Genomic DNA, 18,906 nt, shown 5'->3' with positions numbered 1-18,906 from the left:
GCTAAGTTCCATTATTAGGGAAATGTCTGAGGTGTGCCGGTGCTAATTGTATATAAAAGCAACGTTGTATTGTGGATAATTGTTTGTTAAATGTTTGAAGTAAGAATTAGGCGTATTGCAAGAGTAACGCGTTACTGGTGTCCATATTGTCTGCATCCTCATGTTTTTACTCATATATTGTATATAGGATCTATATAATTACCCCGTGTTATTGAATAATGCAAATGAATTGTGATACTTGTTGATTTCATTGTCTATGTGTATATTGATGATCTGATCTATTGTATTCAATTTCTATCAAATTGTTTTCTAATTGATAAGTAGATATGGGAAATAAGTTGGGCAAGGATGAGTCTGAAGGTGAGCAGACGAAGCCTTGTCCTTACATGTATATAGCGGGCACCTGTGGGGAATATCATGTAGACCCATTTTGGGAATTGGTGAGGAAAAGAGCAAGCCAACTTGAAATAAGTTGTTTGGCCCCGGCGGGTTCAGGCTCAAAGCAACAGTGGGAGGAGGTAAAGAAAATTTGTGGGGTACATCCAAAACATAATTACCCCCCCCGGAGTCTGGGATGAAAATTATATGATAAAATGTTTTAAAAATGGCAGAAAGCACTGAAGGAATGTAGAAATAAATGTCCTCTGACTTCCCACATATATGTGAAAAAGACGGTACCCCCAGCCTATGACAATAGTGTCCTCATACCTGACCTGCCACCCCCACCTACTCTGACTGCACCCCCGCCCTACGTATTATACTCAGCAGAGAAGGAGACAGACCATGAGAAGCCTAAAACAAATGATCCGTTGACTATTTATCCGGATCTGGGTTCACTGACAACTGCAGTGGTTATCGGGACAGCAGTAGAGAAAGACGGACAGAGAAAGGAGGATGAGGAAGAGTATCAAAGGTGGAGAGAGAAGAAGGAGAGGAAACAGAGGATAAAGAAAGGGAAGCCGAGCGCCAGAAAGCATTATATGAATCTAGCAGAAAGGAGAAAATTTGACTGATCAAAGGAAGGGAAACAGTAGAACAGATAGCTGCAGAAGACAAACTTGTAGTGATTAAACAGAAAACAAAAAAAGACCGAATATCAAACATAACACTTCCACTGATTACAGTAGGGGACACAAAGGTACAGGTACCCTTACCAGTGGGATTGATTAAGGATCTTAAATTCTTGTGTCCTAACCCCAGATGTCATTGCAAAATTGACCTTTGCAGTCCTGCCCATGTGCCCAGTTGCGTTGATGGGTAGAGAATTAATGTCTGAACTCATGATCAGCATAACAGTTGACAATCAAGGAAGACTGACAGCTAAGTCTAATATGTGTGAACTAACTAATCCAAAGAGACGGGACCATATAGGACTTTACATACTTCTACCAAATGACCTGACCTCCCACCCAATTTGGGCGGAGGACAACAATGCAGTAAGCTTTGTAAATTGCACCCCTTACAAGCCAAACTGAAAACAAGACCTGGTCCCTTGTTTTCAAAAACAGTAACCCCTGTCTGAAGAAAAGATAGAGGGTATAAGACCAGCCATACAAATTTATCTGACAATGGGTGTTCCCAGACCGACAATAAGTCCCTGGAATACACCTATTAATATCCAGTAAGGAAAGCAGATGGTTCATTGAGGCTAGTCCAGGATTTCAGGAAGGTAAACAAGACAATTATTCCCCTACCTCCATTGGTAGCAGATATTACGGCAATTTTTGCGGCTATTCCCAGCAGCTCGCGATTCTACACTGTAATACATCTGTCCAATGATTTCTTTAGCATTCCGGTTGAAGTAAATGCCCAGAACATGTTTGCTTTCCAATAAGACGGTGGTCAGTTGACCTGGTCTTGTCTTCCTCAAGGCTATGGGGATAGTCCTGCTTCTTTCTCAATGGTATTGAAAGCATCTTTAGACAGTTGGGAGCCAAAGAGGGGATCCACCTTACTCCAATACGCAGATGACCTAATGGTCAGCCATGAAGACTGTGAGGTAGACTCAAGACACTTGCTAGATTACCTAGCTGGAAAGGGCCATTTGGCCTCAAGAAAGAAGATACAATGGGTACAGGAACAGGTGGAATACCTGGGTTGCCTGATTTCAGGAGGAGACAGGTCTGTCTCCCCAGCCAGGGTAAAAGCCCTAATGTCCCTCACACTACCGACAACCAAGGCTGCAATGATGTCCTTCCTTGGGTCAATAGTGTATTGCAGGCAGTGGATACCTGACTGTTCCCACTATGATTCGATCCTCAGGGATACAACAAAACAAGAGGCTCCACAACAGATAGAGTGGACCCTGGAGAGGAAGGAAGCTTTTGGTAGACTGATCAGGTCACTGACTAATGCCCCAGCCTTAGCACTGCCGGACTATGAGAAAGAGAAGAGTTTCAGCTTTACAGTGTAGTGTCAGTGGACTCATTTGCAGCCGTACTCACACAGGAACACAGTGGGAAAAATAGACCAGTGGCTTACCTTTCTGAGAAGTTGCCTTGTGTGGTTTTGGGCATGCCTCATTGCCTTCAAGCGATGGCTGCTTGTGCAATGGCTGTAAAGGATGCAAGTAAACTGACACAGGGATCACCGACTGTGTTATACACCACACATTCAATAGCAGCGCTAGTGCACAATATGACGACACAGCACATAGACTGAGTGGATATGAAGTAATCTTACTCAGCACTGCCAACTTGCAGATTTGCAAATGGTGACTATACCCCCTCTACATGACTGTGAGGAAATGGTGTTAGAGAATACTTCACCCAGAGATGATCTAAAGGACATACCCCAATCGGGCAGTATAGATGTTTTTGTTGATGGCAGCTGTGTCAGACCAGATGATCATACCTACCAAACGGGTTATGCTGTAGTGATGCTACCAGACATAATCATTGAAGCCAAACCGCTTCATGCTAATTCAGCCCAGCAAGCTGAGTTAGTCGCGTTAACGCGCGCCTGTCAACTTTTTTCTGACCAAAGAGTGAACATTTACACTGACAGCAGATATGCATTTGGGGTAGTACATGATTATAACATGATCCGTTAGCCAGAGGTAACAATTTAGCAGACAGAGCAGCAAAGGAAGCAGCCGCGTCATCCACACCCACACACAACATGACATTGTTTATGCAAGATTTCAAGAACGCATGAACAGGACAATAAAAGACAGACTGAAGAAAGCCACAGGGGGAACTTTAAAGAACTGGCTGCTATATCTCCCCGCAGTTCTTTACCAAATTAGGACCACCCCTAATAAAAAGACTGGACTTTCCCCATATGAAATACTGATGGGTAGACCACCAAATGACTGCCAAACCCCAGGTGACGAAACTAACCTTTCTGCTTTACAGGAGGAATACGTAAAACATCTGGTAAGTGTGTTATCTGAAAACCAAGAAAAGGTGTCTGTCACCTGTCCTCCTCTTTCCACAGATCCCACTCATCCATTCCTGCCGGGTGACAAAGTTCTGATCAAACAACTGGCTGCAAGGAAAAAGACGGGACCCATTTTTCAAGGCCCATTTGAAGTCCTTAAAGTCGCCACAACAGCAGTTCTAACTGACCAGACTCCACAATGGATCCATGCATCGAGGTTGAAGAAGTACCTGGAGATGAAGGACTCCCCAAGAGGTTCGCCAGAACAAGAGAACACAGTTTCTATGCCCCCTGACATCCCACCCCAGAACTCTTGAAACTGATACCCCCAGCACAACAACACACTTTTACCTGTTGGATGAATGGATACCCCACCCCATTGCATCCCACTGACCCACAGACATTGGGTTATACATAACTGAGACTGTTAACATACATATGATCAGTATGCTATAAGATCCATCTATTAAGACACTGAATGAACCTCATCCACTTAGTGCACATTTTCAGTTCAAAATGAGACTTACTGATGACAAATGAAAGAATCCTATAAGACAGACAGCTTACATCCCAAAGGCCTCAAGAGAACCCGAAGAAGATGAATCTCAGGACAAAGGGATTCCGAGATAACAGAGGACCCCCTTTCTTCTGACAACCAATCAAATAATGGAAGGTGCCAAAATATTCGGAAGTGGTACCGAGTTATTCCAAAGATTTATAAAATAATTAATTGCACTTTATACACTAGCACTTCTTTTTGCAATTTTTATTTATTTAAAATTTGCTATATGGGGAGTGGGTAAGACTATGAAGCTAGCAGTTAAGCACAAGAGCCCAGACTCCACCTCTCCAACAGACGGCTCCAGACTTGCTTTGTTTGGACAATCCAGAGAGGAGGTGTGGTATTCTGAGTGATCATGTGGAACAAAGGTTCAATATGCTCAAAGAGGGGATTGTGGGGAAATATGCGCTAGGGCTATTGCTTCAGGTATACCATTTCTGTATTCATTATGCTTGCATTGTGATAAGAGTTAGAGTGATGCTTTAAGTAGATGAAATTATTATGTCTTAAGTAAATCATATAAGAAATGTCAGCATTATTTTCAAGCTTATATGGAAAATTTTAATATGTGTATGTAACAAGTACAACCGCAAAAAGTAACAGGGTGGACGCCTAGACTGCAGGTGCCTGCAAAATATTGTACAAAACATAGATAGATGTTCAGATAAGAGATCTGGGAACACAGCCAAAAAGGCAGGATGTACTGACTGAGGTTTAACAGTTTAACACTTTAAGAAAAGGTGAACCTTGTCTAGTATCTGGGTAGAAGTTAAAGGTACGCTTTGCTATTGGATAATTTGGGTTTGTCTTACTATTGGATAATTTGGGTTTGTGGTTTTTATCTTTATAAGCTGTAATGTACGTAATAAACTTTGCAATCTTCCTGTATCCTACTTGAGTGTTGGTTATGTTGATTGCCCGATCGCGATCGAGCCCGTGCCACACCCAGACGCTGCGCAGCACAAGGAAAATATAAGATATAAGAATATAAGGATTCCAGGAAAGGGGGAATGCCTTACACTGTCAATCTGGACTATGGCTTGGGGCCTAAACGCTGCAATGTGGGTGTAATGGGAGGACTGCCTGCAGATGTGCTTCTTGGGAATGATGTGGGCGATTTTCAGTGTCACTTTGTTGGACCCTTCACACGAAGTCAAGCCCTTCAGGAAACCGCTGAGAGTAAGGAGGCACCCCAGCATGTGGATGGACCTCCGCTACCTGTGGTCAGTGACTCAACTTCAACTGCTGACAATACTGGGGTGACAAGGGACCAGGACAAGCTTCAAGGGGACTTAGCCACTGACCCTACTCTGACAAGCTTCTGGGCCCAGGTAGGGCTGACTGGTCCAGGAACCGGCGAAAGAATAGTACAGGAAAATGGGTTGCTGTACCGAGTGGCAGAGACCTTTGCCAAAGAGGGGCCCCAGATTGTGGCTAAACAGCTGATAGTACCCCAACAATTCCGGACCCAACTGCTACACCTTGCCCATGACATTCCCATGACTGGGCATCAGGGAATGCTATGGACTGAAAAGAGGTTGGCCTAGGTCTTCAATTGGCCTGGGATGCCCCAATCGGTAGCTTGTTACTGCCGTACCTGCGATACCTGTCAGAGACATAGAAGAACAGGTGAGCTTCGGGCCCCTCTACAGCTCCTACCCATTACTGAGGAGCCGTTCCAAAAAGTAGCTATAGACATTCTGGGACCCTTAGTTTGCCCCAGCAAATCCGGAAAGCGGTGCATCCTGACCATCGTTGACTATGCTACTCCTTATCCCGAAGCAGTTGCCCTGTCCACCATCACAACTCCCAAAGTTGCAGAAGCCATGGTTACCATTTTCACATGAGTGGACTTCCCTGCTGCAATCCTGTCAGATCAGGGGACTCAGTTGATGTCAGGCCCTGTTCAATCCCTCTGGCAGACCTGTGGAGTGCAGGCCATCCAGACAACCCCCTATCACTCCCAGACAAATGGACTGTGTGAACGTTTCAACTGTACCCTGAAGGCCATGCTACGGGCCTTTGTAGACCTAGAGCCAGACTGGAAACAATACCTGCCCCACCTCCTCTTTGCCTACCGGGAGGTATCCCAGGAATCTACCGGATTTGCTCTCTTTGAACTGCTGTATGGGTGGAAAATCCGCAGCCCCCTGACCCTACTGAAAGAATACTGGGAGGGTCAACTACCAGATACCGAGATCCCTGTGGTATGCTATGTCTGGGAACTGCATGAAAGGATGGGACAACTAGCTGGCCTTGCAGCTGACCATCTCCAAGCAACCCAGGCCCAGCAAAAGACATGGCCCACACCCAAGAGTTTACTGAGAACCAACAGGTCATCATGATTGTCCCAAATCCCCAGAGCAAATCGCAATCCACATGGGAGGGACTCTTCCGAGTCATTAGAAAAGTGAATGACACTATGTTCTCGGACTAGATGAGCGGGGGAGATGGCAGAAAATGGTGCATGTCAATATGATCAAGGAGTACCATGACTGAAACCCCCTTGTTATGGCCATCTGTCCAATACCCTCCGAGGAGGATGAAGAAGCCATACCGGATCTCCTGGAAGCAGCGCACCATCCAACTGATGTGCACCAGGTGCCCCTGAGTCTTCAGCTGAACCCGGGACAACAGAGGGCCATGAATGTTGTCCTGGGCCAGCGCAGTTCCGCTTTCTCTGCCCGGCCTGGAAAGACCACTATCACCACTCACCATGTGGAGACCCTGGGAACCCGGCCCCTCCAACAAGCCCCATATCGTGTCCCCGAAGCTGTTAAGAACACTATGAGACAGGAACTGAATGAAATGCTGGATCTGAGAATTATTCAGCCCTCCCAGAGCCCCTGGGCCTCTCCTGTTGTTCTTGTCTCCAAGAAAGATGGCAGCATCCACTTGTGTTGACTACCGATGCCTCAATGACCACACGGTTCGTGATGCTTACCCGATGCCTCATATCGATGACCTGCTGGACCGGCTGGTTGGAGCCTGCTATGTTACTACCCTGGACTTGAGCAAGGGCTACTGGCAAATCCCCTTATCCGCAGAGGGTCGGGAGTGCTCCACCTTCATCGCTCCCTTCGGCCTGTTCGAGTTTCTCAACATGCCCTTTGGCATGAAGAATGCCCTTGCCACCTTCCAGCGCATGGTGGACCAGCTTCTGCAGGGCTGTTATGACTTTACCTGTGCTTACCTTGATGACATCGCCATCTTTAGCGAAACCTGGGAAGACCACCTCCGGCATGTGGGCTTTTTCCTGGGCCGACTTGCAGGGGCCAGCCTCCCCATTCGACCAGACAAGTGCCAGATAGGGATGGCGGAGGTGCAATATTTAGGACACCGGGTGGGAGGGGGTAAACTGCACCCAGAACCGGCTAAAATAGAAGCCATTAGGGAATGGCCCACCCCCCAGACTAAGAAACAGGTTATGGCGTTTCTGGGCACTGCTAGCTATTATCGTAAATTTGTTCCCCATTTCAGCACAATTGCGAAGCCCCTGACGGATCTCACCAAGAAGACCATGCCCCGGATGGTAACCTGGACCCCGGCCTGCCAGACTGCATTTGAACTGCCGAAGGAGGCCCTTTCCCATGACCCCATCCTAGCAGCACCAACTGCCAGCGAAGGTTCCTCATGCAGACAGACACTTCTACTTATGGGCTGGGGGCCATCCTCAGCCAGGTAAATTAGGAGGGGGAGGAGCATCCTGTGGCCTTCCTTAGCAGGAAGCTACTAGACCGGGAGGTCGCCTATGCCACCATAGAAAAGGATTGACTGGCCATAGTGTGGGCGTTGAAGAAACCTCAACCCTATTTATATGGCTATGAGTTCACTATCCTCACGGACCATAACCCCCTTACCTGCCTGAATTGTGTCTCCGGGGATAATGGCCGCCTCTTATGATGGAGCCTGGCCTTACAACCCTACAATTTCACTATCCAAGCACCACAATGCAGATGGGCTGTCCCATCATCAAGACCCCCAGTAGATAAATGCAGTCCATAATTGCCTCTACGGGAACCTGTTAAGGTTCCCCTGGCTGCACTTGTAGAATGGAGGGGGAGGGGTTGTCACGGATCTGGTCTTTCCCCCCTCCTACGGGTTTGCTGCCTGCCACCCCCACCCCTCAGTAGATCCTCACTCTTCTGTCCCATCCATGCTGGGATTTCTAGTCCTCATTGTCTCTAATACAGTCACCCCCCAGCAGCCCCTCACAATCCTGTCACCGGCAATCTGGACCCCTGCTTAGGGAGCATCCTGCTTCCCTGGCAAGCGCCAGAAAGTCAGCACCCCTGCTGTGTGAATCCACTTGCAGGAGGACCTCTTGTCACCCCCCCTCCCTGTGCCCTGGTGCACATCTTCCTGTGCTCAGTGCTTGACAGGGACAAAGGCCACATTTCCTGTGCGGGTCTGGAGATGCGGGGGGTGGGGCCCTTTTGCCATGGTAGCCTGACGCTAACTCTTGGGTTACCATGGCAACGGCAACGTCCCTGGCTCTGTTCTTAAGACAGAGCAGGGCACCAGTCCAGTGTGTTCTCCTGCCTGCTGTTAGTGACAAAGGTCTGAGCTCCGTGCCAGCCTCCTCATTGTTCCAATCTCTCTCCTCTGACTGGCTCCCCTGCCTGCCAGTCTGCTGCTGGATCTCTCCCCTGTGTGAGGTTAACTCTCTGCTGCCTGAAACTCCTCACTGTGGATGAACCCTCTGCTGCCCGTGAGCCTGCTGCCTGGATCTCTCCCCTGTGTGGACTTAGCTCTTTGTTGCCTGTGAGCCTGACGGACTTAACCCTTTGTTGCCCATGATCCTGGAGGACTTAACCCCTTGTTGCCCATGAGCCTGTGCGGACTTAACCCTTTGTTGCCTGTGAGCCTGGCAGACCTAACCCTTCGCTGCCTGGAGCTGCCTGTGTGGACTATAACCCTCCGTGTCCTGCTCCCTGAATCCAGTAAATGGACTAACCCCGTGCTGCCCAAAAGACTTAGCCCAATTCTCCCCAGGAAAGCCAATTCTCACAAAACCTCCACCCCGCTGTCCTACTGAACCTTGTTGACTATTGGCCCCTTGTTGTTTCATATTGCCTTCCAGAGAACTTGACTGTGTTGCTGTGTCTGATATTGATCTGTGGACTAACGGATCTATTGTCTGTACCACAAAAATCTCCCCAAATAAATGCCCTTACGTCGGGTTCCATGCAATCTGTCTCCGTGTGCTCTCTCTCTGCACTCCTGGTACTTGACACACACACACATTTTATATATATATATATATATATATATATATATATATATATATATATATATATTAGTAACAGCAGAGAACAAGGGCATATGATGAATCTGGTCTGTGGACCAATATGACCTCAATTAATTCTTTTCTGTAATGCCCATGTTGAGGATTAGGCCCCAAAGAGTCTTAAGTTCAGAAACCATGATAGGTTTCCATGCAAATTGTCTGGCAAGAGCAGAATTTGGGTGGGCGTCGATGTATTGTTGTCTATATAAATTGCTTTGGCCCACAACCAATTGGTACAAATCAGCGGAAGGAGCTAGACGCTAGTGCTTACAGTGAATAGGGCCGATCCTGCTAACACTGCATTTTTGGGGACACTATACAAAGCAGGCTGTAATATAGTTCTGTTCATGTTCATTATATTGATCCGTACAAACACTATACTAGTAATGGTGGTGATCAGTGACCTATAGCGTGAGTGCAAAACTGACCCTGATGTCTCTAGTGGCAGGAATACAGTGATCAGTGAAAAAGTCTATATACTGACACTGTATTAATGCCACTGGCTGGGTAACAGGTGATCAAAGGGTTAATAGGGTCGATCAAAGGGTTACTAGAGGTTATCAAAGGGTTAAATGTGTTAATCTAACGTGTAAATGTAACATGTAGCACTTTTACTTGGTGCCGTGTTTTCTCTTCTCTCCCTGGACCAACTAGGGGGTCAAGAGGGTGCAGGCACGATGTAAGATTGTGTCACTTAGCCCAGAGCTGCTGCTCGCCCACAAAATGAGGGTAAGCGGTCGGCAAGTAGTTGAAAAAAAACTCCATTTCTCAATATAGTTTTTTTTATTTTATTTTTTAAACTTATTTTTATTATTATTTTTTAAATACTTAGCATAGTAACATTGTACTATTGTGGGGGGTGATCAGGGATTTGTATTTTTTATGTACACTTTGCTTTTAGGAGAAATAAAGGTCATTTATCCTGCAATGTCAAGCTTGCTTTCATGAACCTAACTCATTCATGAACCGTCATGAAGGAATTGGGGTCTTGACAGCTCAAGATGGTGATCTGCGATTGGCTGGAGCTGGTCACAAGGTCATGTGATTGGCCCCATGTATCATGTGACAGCTGTAGGCCAATCACAGCTCATTAGGAAGAGAAGCAGAGCTGTTATAAATCAGACCAGCTATGCTAACATTTGCTAACATTGTGATCATGTGATCACATAGCAATCACATGATCACCGAGTCCCATTCACAGGGATCTTCATTCCATTGTGTCATGGGTGGGAAGTGCTGCGTGCCTGCTCGGGCATGCAGCGCCCCCCTGTGTTAGTACATCCAGAGCAGTGTACCTGTTTGTGGCTTTTCCTGTGGCTGCCGCCAATTCTCAGTACATTGCGGGCAGACAGGAAGCAGTTAATGAATATGGGAAACATTTAATTTTGGTAGACAAGGAAATAGATGAAGTTAGCACCACACTTCTACCTTTTAAGTCTTTTCCCCAATTTGCTTAACCCCTTGGCGCTGGGACCTCTCGGCCCTTTAAGGGTTTCAGAAGCTAGGAGGTGGGGCGGGGTTTAGGGTCATGTGACCACTGTGACACAACATCACGGCAGCCACATGATCAGGAAAGGTCCCAATCGAAAGCGGAGATCGGGACCTTTCTGTGAGTACCGACCATGTGTGCTGGGAGTGCACAGGGCGCACGCTCTCAGCACATATGTCTTTTTTTTAATAGAACACAAATGTGCGGCCGCTTGGCGTCTAGGCCCAGATGCTGGGAGGCCGCATATTTGCATTCGGCCGGCACCAAGAGGTTAACATGAAAAGCTTCATCAGTTTATGAAAGACCTTGGTAGCCAAAGAGCCAAAATTCTGGGAGGACAAATTGGCCTTCCAAGAGGATAAAGCATGCAAATGGAGTCTGAAAAACAGGAGTGGTCGGGGACAAAACCGAGACATACGGCGAAATAATGCCGATAGAGGTTCTTTATCATCTTTTACCTCTTTTGTATCTTCCTCTTCACATGTTGCTGTTAACCCCTCCCCCTTCTGAGGATTTCCCCCCATCACCCTCCAGAGGATTTCCCCCCATCACCTTCCAGAGGATTTCCCCCTCTCGCCCTCCAGAGGATCTACCCCCTCCAGAGGATTTCCCACCATCGCCCTCCAGAGGATTTCCCCCTCTCGCCCTCCAGAGGATCTACCCCCTCCAGAGGATTTCCCCCCATCACCCTCCAGAGGATTTTCCGCCTCCAGAGGATTTCCCCCCTTCCTGACCTGGCCATTTTTTTTGCGTTATTGCGCTGTGTTAATTTAACTGACAATTAAATTTGCGTCCTTTTTCCCATGAATAGAGCTTTATTTTGGTGGTATCTGATCACCTGTGCAGTTTTTATTTTTTGCGCTATAAAAAAAAAATACAATTTTGGGAAAAAAAATTTTTTTTTGACTCTTTGCTATTAAACATGTCCAGTAAAGAGAATTAAAAAATTTAATTTCATCATAAATTTAGGCTAAAATGTATTCCGCTCCGTGTCTTTGCTAAAAAAAATCCCAATACATGTAAATTAATTGGTTTACGTGAAAGTGATAGCGTTTACAAATGGCGGTATATATATATTTTTTAAATTTTTACTAGTAACTATTTACTAGATCAGTGTCATATAGCAGGACTGCGGGACTGCAGCGGGCATTCTGACACTGGGAAGAATGGACTAACTGCCACTGACATCCCCAGTGACACCAATACAGTGATCAGTGCTAATACAAATCCCTGATGGCACTGGGCATGAAGGGGTTTACATGTGGGGTGATCAAAAGGTTAACTGTGTGATGTTTTACATCATGTTCTGTGTTTGTGCTTCACTGTACTCACACTGCTTTGTATGGCTTTGTATGGCTGTCCTGTGCACAGCCATGCAAAGAAGTGTGCAGGAGCTGACAGGGAGAACTGTTTTGTTTACTAACCGTTCTACCCCTCCCATCAGAGATTCTCGGAAGTCACCCGGCGCCGGCAAGTAATCACCAGCCGGAATGCGGTGATTGATAGCGAATTGCTGCGTGGGTATGTCACGCGCGTTCCCTACCCGGAAATGGAGGATTGCGTATATAAACCTGATTTTATCCACAGCTGCTGTCCTGTAGCGGCATTTCTCCTTTGGGGCGGAGCTAAAGTGGTTTAACACCAAGGTTCAAGTAAATTTCAACGACATATCCCCAATAATGGGCTGGATACTCACCTTAAAATAACGCACTAGTCATAATACTATTGGGAATACAACAGCATGTACTATAATATACTATATAGTATTGTATGTTAATATCACTTGACCAGTAGATGGCACTATACACTAAAGGTTACTAGTTGTGTATATCTGAAAACTTGTTGGTTCTTTCTTCTTCTCTATCCTCTTCAGAAAGTAATGAGTCTGTAATATGTTTGATGAAATGTGCTCTGTTTGTTTGTAACTTAAGCCACACAAGTAAAGTCTGAATTCTGCTATCACTACCAGTGTCTTCTCTAACACATAACCTACAGGTTATGGGCCCAGCTCCAGACACTGAAAAAAGGAAAACTTCAAGCAAGTAAGTGCTGCATTTGCAATCCTACCAATTCACTGAAAGATGGCAAGTGCTTCAGATATGAAGTTTACAATAGCAAAGCTCAACAACACAAACTACCAGCTATGGAAGTTTAAGCTTGAAATGCTGTTATCCAAAGATGACTTGTGGTAGGCACTAGATACACACAGACCCAATGACAACCCGGAAGAATGGGACAGAAAAAACAGGCAAGCAAAAGCAGTCATAAGCCTGTTAGTGGAGGACGATCAACTCATTCATATAAGGAAAGAACACACAGCTAAAGGTATGTGGACTGCATTACAAAGACTGCATGAATGTGCAAACCTAAACAGTAAACTATATCTGCTACGCAAACTGTATAAGATGAGGCTGGAAAAAGGGCAGGAAATGGGTGAACATGTAAATGCTATGCTAGAAATTGTGGACCAGCTGGGTGCAATAGGTGAAGAAATAAAAGGCAACCATGTTGTGGCGCTACTTCTGTGCAGTCTTCCAGAATCATACAGTGCCCTTATAAATGCTCTAGAAACTAGACCGGAAACTGAACTGACGCTAGAATATGTTAAGTGAAAATTAATTGATGAATACAGCAGAAGAAAGGAAAATTTGCATAGTGAAGAGAACGAGAGACCAGAGGCAGCTCTGAAGGTGCATGAAGGCATAAGACAAAGCAAAGAAACCAGGGTATGTTTTCGCTGCAAAAAGGCCGGTCACCTGAAAAAGAACTGTTCACTCTGGAAAGCTGAGCAGCGAAAGCGGGAGCTACCCACAAGAGAAAGAGCTAAAGCAGTCATGAAAGAAAATGAAAGTGCATCATGGAGTGGTACTTTTAAAGTGACTCCGAATAGTACCTCACATGAATGGTACATTGATTCAGGGGCAACAAGTCACATGACAAGCGACGAGACATTCTTCACAGAAATTGATTTTAGTATAAAAGATAAAGTTTTCCTAGCAAATGGGAAAAGTATTACAGCGGAAGGTAAAGGTCAGGGATTTCTGAACTGCAAAACGCCATCAGGGGGCAAGCAGAGCATCCTTGTAAAGAATGTTCTATATGTTCCAAGCCTAGAAGGAAGCCTCCTATCAGTTAAAACCCTTGCAAGCAATGGACTCACTGTCCAGTTCAGAGGTAATGAATGCACAATTCAAAATGGAAAGCAAATTTTAGCAAGAGGAAGATTACATGAACATCTGTACAAACTCGTCACTGAAAGTGAGAAGGCCAATGCGGCAACTCATAGCCCACATGACAAGTGCATCCACCTGTGGCATAGAAGATTGGGGCATCGAAACCCAGAAGCTATAAAGGACTTTGCAAAGAGAGGTCTATCAGAAGACATGAAAATATTGCCTTGCCACAAACTCAGCAAGTGCACGTGTTGCATCAAAGCAAAGGCCACCCGAACCTCTCTTCCACAGACCAGTCAGAGTAAAACCATTAAACCCATGGAACTGATACACAGTGATGTGTGCGGACCAATGAAAACCATCACACCTGGCGGGAACAGATATTTACTGACTTTCATCGACGATTATTCCAGGTACACAATAACGTATCTAATGAAGCACAAAAGTGAGACATTAGAAAAACTTCAAGATTTTGTAGCTGACAAGCAACAAGTTTCAAAGGAAACCTGGAATAATACGCACTGACAATGGAGGGAAATATGTGAATAAAGAGATGGAATAATACCTAAAGAAACAAGGTATTATACACCAAACAACCGTACCATACACTCCTGAGCAAAACGGTGTAGCGGAAAGAAAGAATCGCACTCTTGTAGAAATGACCAGATGTATGATTACGGACGCTGCCTTACCTAACAAATACTGGGGAGAAGCAATAATGACTGCAACATACCTACAAAACAGGCTCCCATCAAAAGCTATTGAGAGTACACCATATGAAATGTGGAATGGATCAAAACCTAACGTAGGACACATCAGAGTATTTGGCTGTAAAGCATTTGCCCACATTCCAAGTCAGAAACGCTCCAAGTTGGAGAACAAAGCCATAGAAGGCATTCTGATGGGCTACAGTGAGCAGAGTAAGGGATATAGAATCCTTTGTCCAAAGACCAACAAGGTCACAGTAAGCCGCAGTGTTTATTTTGATGAAAGTGAAGCACCAGATAATACAATTCTTGAAAAATGTGGAGAGGATTTACACACTAAATCGTCAAGAGACACTGATTTATGCGAAGCAGGACAAGAGCCAGAACAAGAAGTGGAACTTACAATCAACGATCCAATAGAACCCACTGAACAACAAGAAATCAGAAGATCCTCTCGAATGACAAAAGGGATACCACCCCGCAGGTTATCATACGCTGCTAAAACACATCAAACACAGGAGCCAACATCCTGGGAAGACATAGAAACTTTGCCGAGAAGGGAAGCCGATCAGTGGAGAAAAGCAGCTGAAGAAGAAATAAAATCACTTCAAGAAAATAAAACTTGGTCACTAACAGAACTCCCTCCTGGTCGCAAAACCATCGGAAGCAAATGGACTTTTAAAGTAAAATATGATGCAGAAGGAAACATCCATAGATACAAAGCAAGATTAGTTGCCAAGGGATACTCCCAGAAATTTGGAGAAGATTACGATGAAACATTTGCTCCAGTTGTGAAACATTCTATCATAAGAACACTCCTTAGTATTGCTGCCGGAAAGGGAATGCAAGTAAAGCATCTAGATGTCAAAACTGCCTTTTTGTATGGAGACATCAAGGAGGATCTGTACATGGAACAGCCACCAGGATTTGAGAAAGAAAAGAACCTTGTATGCAAACTGCAAAAGAGCATCTACGGGCTCAAGCAAGCGGCGAGAGCATGGAATGAAAAAGTGAACGAAATACTCAGAAAAGAAGGGTTCTCAAAAAGTAAAGCAGATCCATGTCTGTATTCAAAGAATCAAGAGAACAAATGGACATACATCCTAATATACGTCGATGACATCTTGACGTGTTTTGAACAAGAAGGGGACTATGACCAAATAGTTCACAAACTGAAACAAAATTTTGAAATTAAAGAGTTGGGGAACATTACTCACTATCTAGGAATTCAAATAGAGCGGGAAGAGGATGGAAGCTATCTTCTTAACCAAAGTCAGAAAATTACAGAAATGTTAGAACAGTTTCACATGCAAGATGCAAAGGAAGTGCAAACACCAATGGAACCAGATTATCTAAAAAACAATGGAACAGAAAACCTGTTACCTAACAATGATTATTACCGCAGGGCAATCGGAAAATTGCTATACATCGCCACAATCGAACAGAAAACAATGGAACAGAAAACCTGTTACCTAACAATGATTATTACCGCAGGGCAATCGGAAAATTGCTATACATTGCCACTGTGACAAGACCAGACATCGCCCTAGCAGTGGGAATACTTTGCAGGAAAGTCGCAACACCGTGTCAACGCGACTGGAATGCAGTAAAGAGGGTAATGCAATACCTAAAGGGAACAAATCGGATGAAGCTGCGACTTCCAGCATCGTCAAACCCAAAACTGATTGGATATGTGGACACCGATTGGGCTGGAGACACCACTGACCGCAAATCTACAAGTGGTTACATCTTCCAGTATGGACAAGGAACCATAAGCTGGTCTAGTCGGAAACAAGTGACTGTTGCACTCTCTTCAACTGAAGCGGAATACATAGCAGCAGCACATGCATGTCAAGAAGCCATTTGGATTCGTCAACTTCTACTAGACATGGGACTGAATATGTCACAACCCACACCCATCTTTGAAGACAATCAGGGATGCATAAAGCTTACACACTCTGAGAAGATTAACCCAAGAACCAAGCACATTGATGTAAGATATCATCTGTTCAGAGACATGCAAGAACAAGGGGTTATCGACATCCAGTACTGCCCATCAGAGGAGATGACTGCAGACGCACTCACCAAACCTTTGCCAAGGGAACGTTATTGGTTTCTACAAAAGAGACTAAATGTCATATAATTATGCACATGCCGTTGAGAAGGGGTGTTGGGAATACAACAGCATGTACTATAATATACTATATAGTATTGTATGTTAATATCACTTGACCAGTAGATGGCACTATACACTAAAGGTTACTAGTTGTGTATATCTGAAAACTTGTTGGTTCTTTCTTCTTCTCTATCCTCTTCAGGAAGTAATGAGTCTGTAATATGTCTGATGAAATGTGCTCTGTATGTTTGTAACTTAAGCCACACAAGTAAAGCCTGAATTCTGCTATCACTACCAGTGTCTTCTCTAACACATAACCAACAAATACTTCATTTCATGCTGAGATAATCGATCTTTTGGGTCTTCTGTCACTCAGAGTACAGGAAATTCTCGTGGTGATTCAACTCTTCGCCCTTTGGGGTCTTCTGGTAATGGTTCTTAACCCCTCTGTGCCAACGTCACACCAATCTGTGTCCTCACAGAACTGGGCTGTTTTCTGTGGGGCTGCATATTTGTGTACCTGTCTTTGTGCTGGGAGTGCACCGCACCGCACGCACCCAGAGCAAAGACCGGGGTGTCACTGAGAGCCCCGGGTCCCGTTCTAACGATCTGGACCCGGGACTCCTGATTCCAGGTCACATGATTGTTGTGATAGCCTCTGATTTGCTATCCCAGTGATCAGTCACTGTACAGCCCGGCCCCCTTGTTTTTCTTCTCCCTCTATGAATGGAGAAGAGAGATACATTGTATCATTATAAACATCCTATTATACATTGTATCATTATATACATTCCATTATACATTGTATCATTATATACATTCTATTATACATTGTATCATTATATACATCCTATTATACATTGTATCATTATACAGATTACATTATACATTGTATCATTATATACATTCCATTATACATTGTATCAATATATACATTCCATTATACATTGTACCATTATATACATCCTATTATATATTGTATCATTATACACATTCCATTATACATTGTATCATTATATACATTCTATTATACATTGTATCATTATATACATCCTATTATACCTTGTATTGTTATATACTTTCTATTATACATTGTATCATTATATACATTCCTTTATACATTGTATCTCTCTAACTCTTGGCATAGAGAGAAAAACAATGTTTGTAAAAAAAAATTAAATAAATAAATATTAAAAAATAAAATTAAAAAAAAGAAAAAATACCTAGATCAAGGTTTGTTCTAGTTCAGTGTCAGGATTGTCTGGGTCAAGGTCAGGGTCAAAGGTCAAGGTCAAAAGGTCAGGGTCAAAGGTCAGGATTAAAAAAAATGGTGTCAGTTAGTGTCAATGTCAGTGTCAGTGTGTTTTAGGTAAAAACCAAAATGCACACTGTTGTTTCTGGGCTGTACTATGAGATTTTACTTTGGGTTGTTCTTTGGTGGTAGGTTATGGTAGTAACAAGAAACACATAGCTAAACAAAAAAATATTTTTTTATGACTATTTTGTGCCAGTTTTCCTTTGATAATAAAATAAACTCAGGAGATCTCCATTACCGTTTACCACCAACTGAAAACCCAATTTGTCCTGAAAAAAATGTGTTATAATTCACCTGGATGTACAAAGTAGTTGTGATGATACGGACGGATTTACTAACACTTGTCAACGTTGTAAAATTGTGCTTAGGCATTTAGATTTGTATTCCCCTTAGGCATGAAGGGGTTAAAATACCGGGGCTCACTCTTCACATCCACATGGAATGGATTCTACTCCTTCTATACCGAACTCCACGGAAACGTTTAGATCCCAGCTACAACAATTAGTCGGCAGAAAGGAGTAATGACTCCATTTATAATTCTGAAAACAGAGAAGGAACTTCGTATTGTGAATCTTTCTCATCATAACACTTTGTCATCAGGAGATTCAGGAACTTACTAAAGGGCTAAGTTTTTATCCTGATCCGAATACGAACAAATGTGAAATCCTCGCAGACTTACAACTTATTGCATGTAAACTAATACTTAAAGATCATCCCATGCAATGCAAATACTGTACATATATTCTCTCCTCGTTCACTATCACCTTTGTTAACCCCTTCCAGTCCCGACACCCCCCCCCCTTCCAGTCCCGACACTCCCCCCCCCTTCCAGTCCGGACACTCCCCCCCCCTTCCAGTCCGGACACTCCCCCC

General features: G+C 44.3%; 1 pseudogene; it reads left to right on the top strand.

Annotated features, from left to right (window-relative positions):
* Positions 1 to 15,909: 15,909 nt before the first annotated feature.
* Positions 15,910 to 16,671, top strand: LOC149445079 (uncharacterized; annotated as a pseudogene).
* Positions 16,672 to 18,906: the final 2,235 nt, after the last annotated feature.

Source organism: Staurois parvus, unplaced genomic scaffold (assembly GCF_062004578.1).
Source record: "Staurois parvus isolate SC_StPar_1 unplaced genomic scaffold, SC_StPar_1.0 ptg000747l, whole genome shotgun sequence".
NCBI lineage: Eukaryota > Metazoa > Chordata > Amphibia > Anura > Ranidae > Staurois > Staurois parvus.
This window is presented reverse-complemented; position numbering and strand designations above follow the sequence as displayed.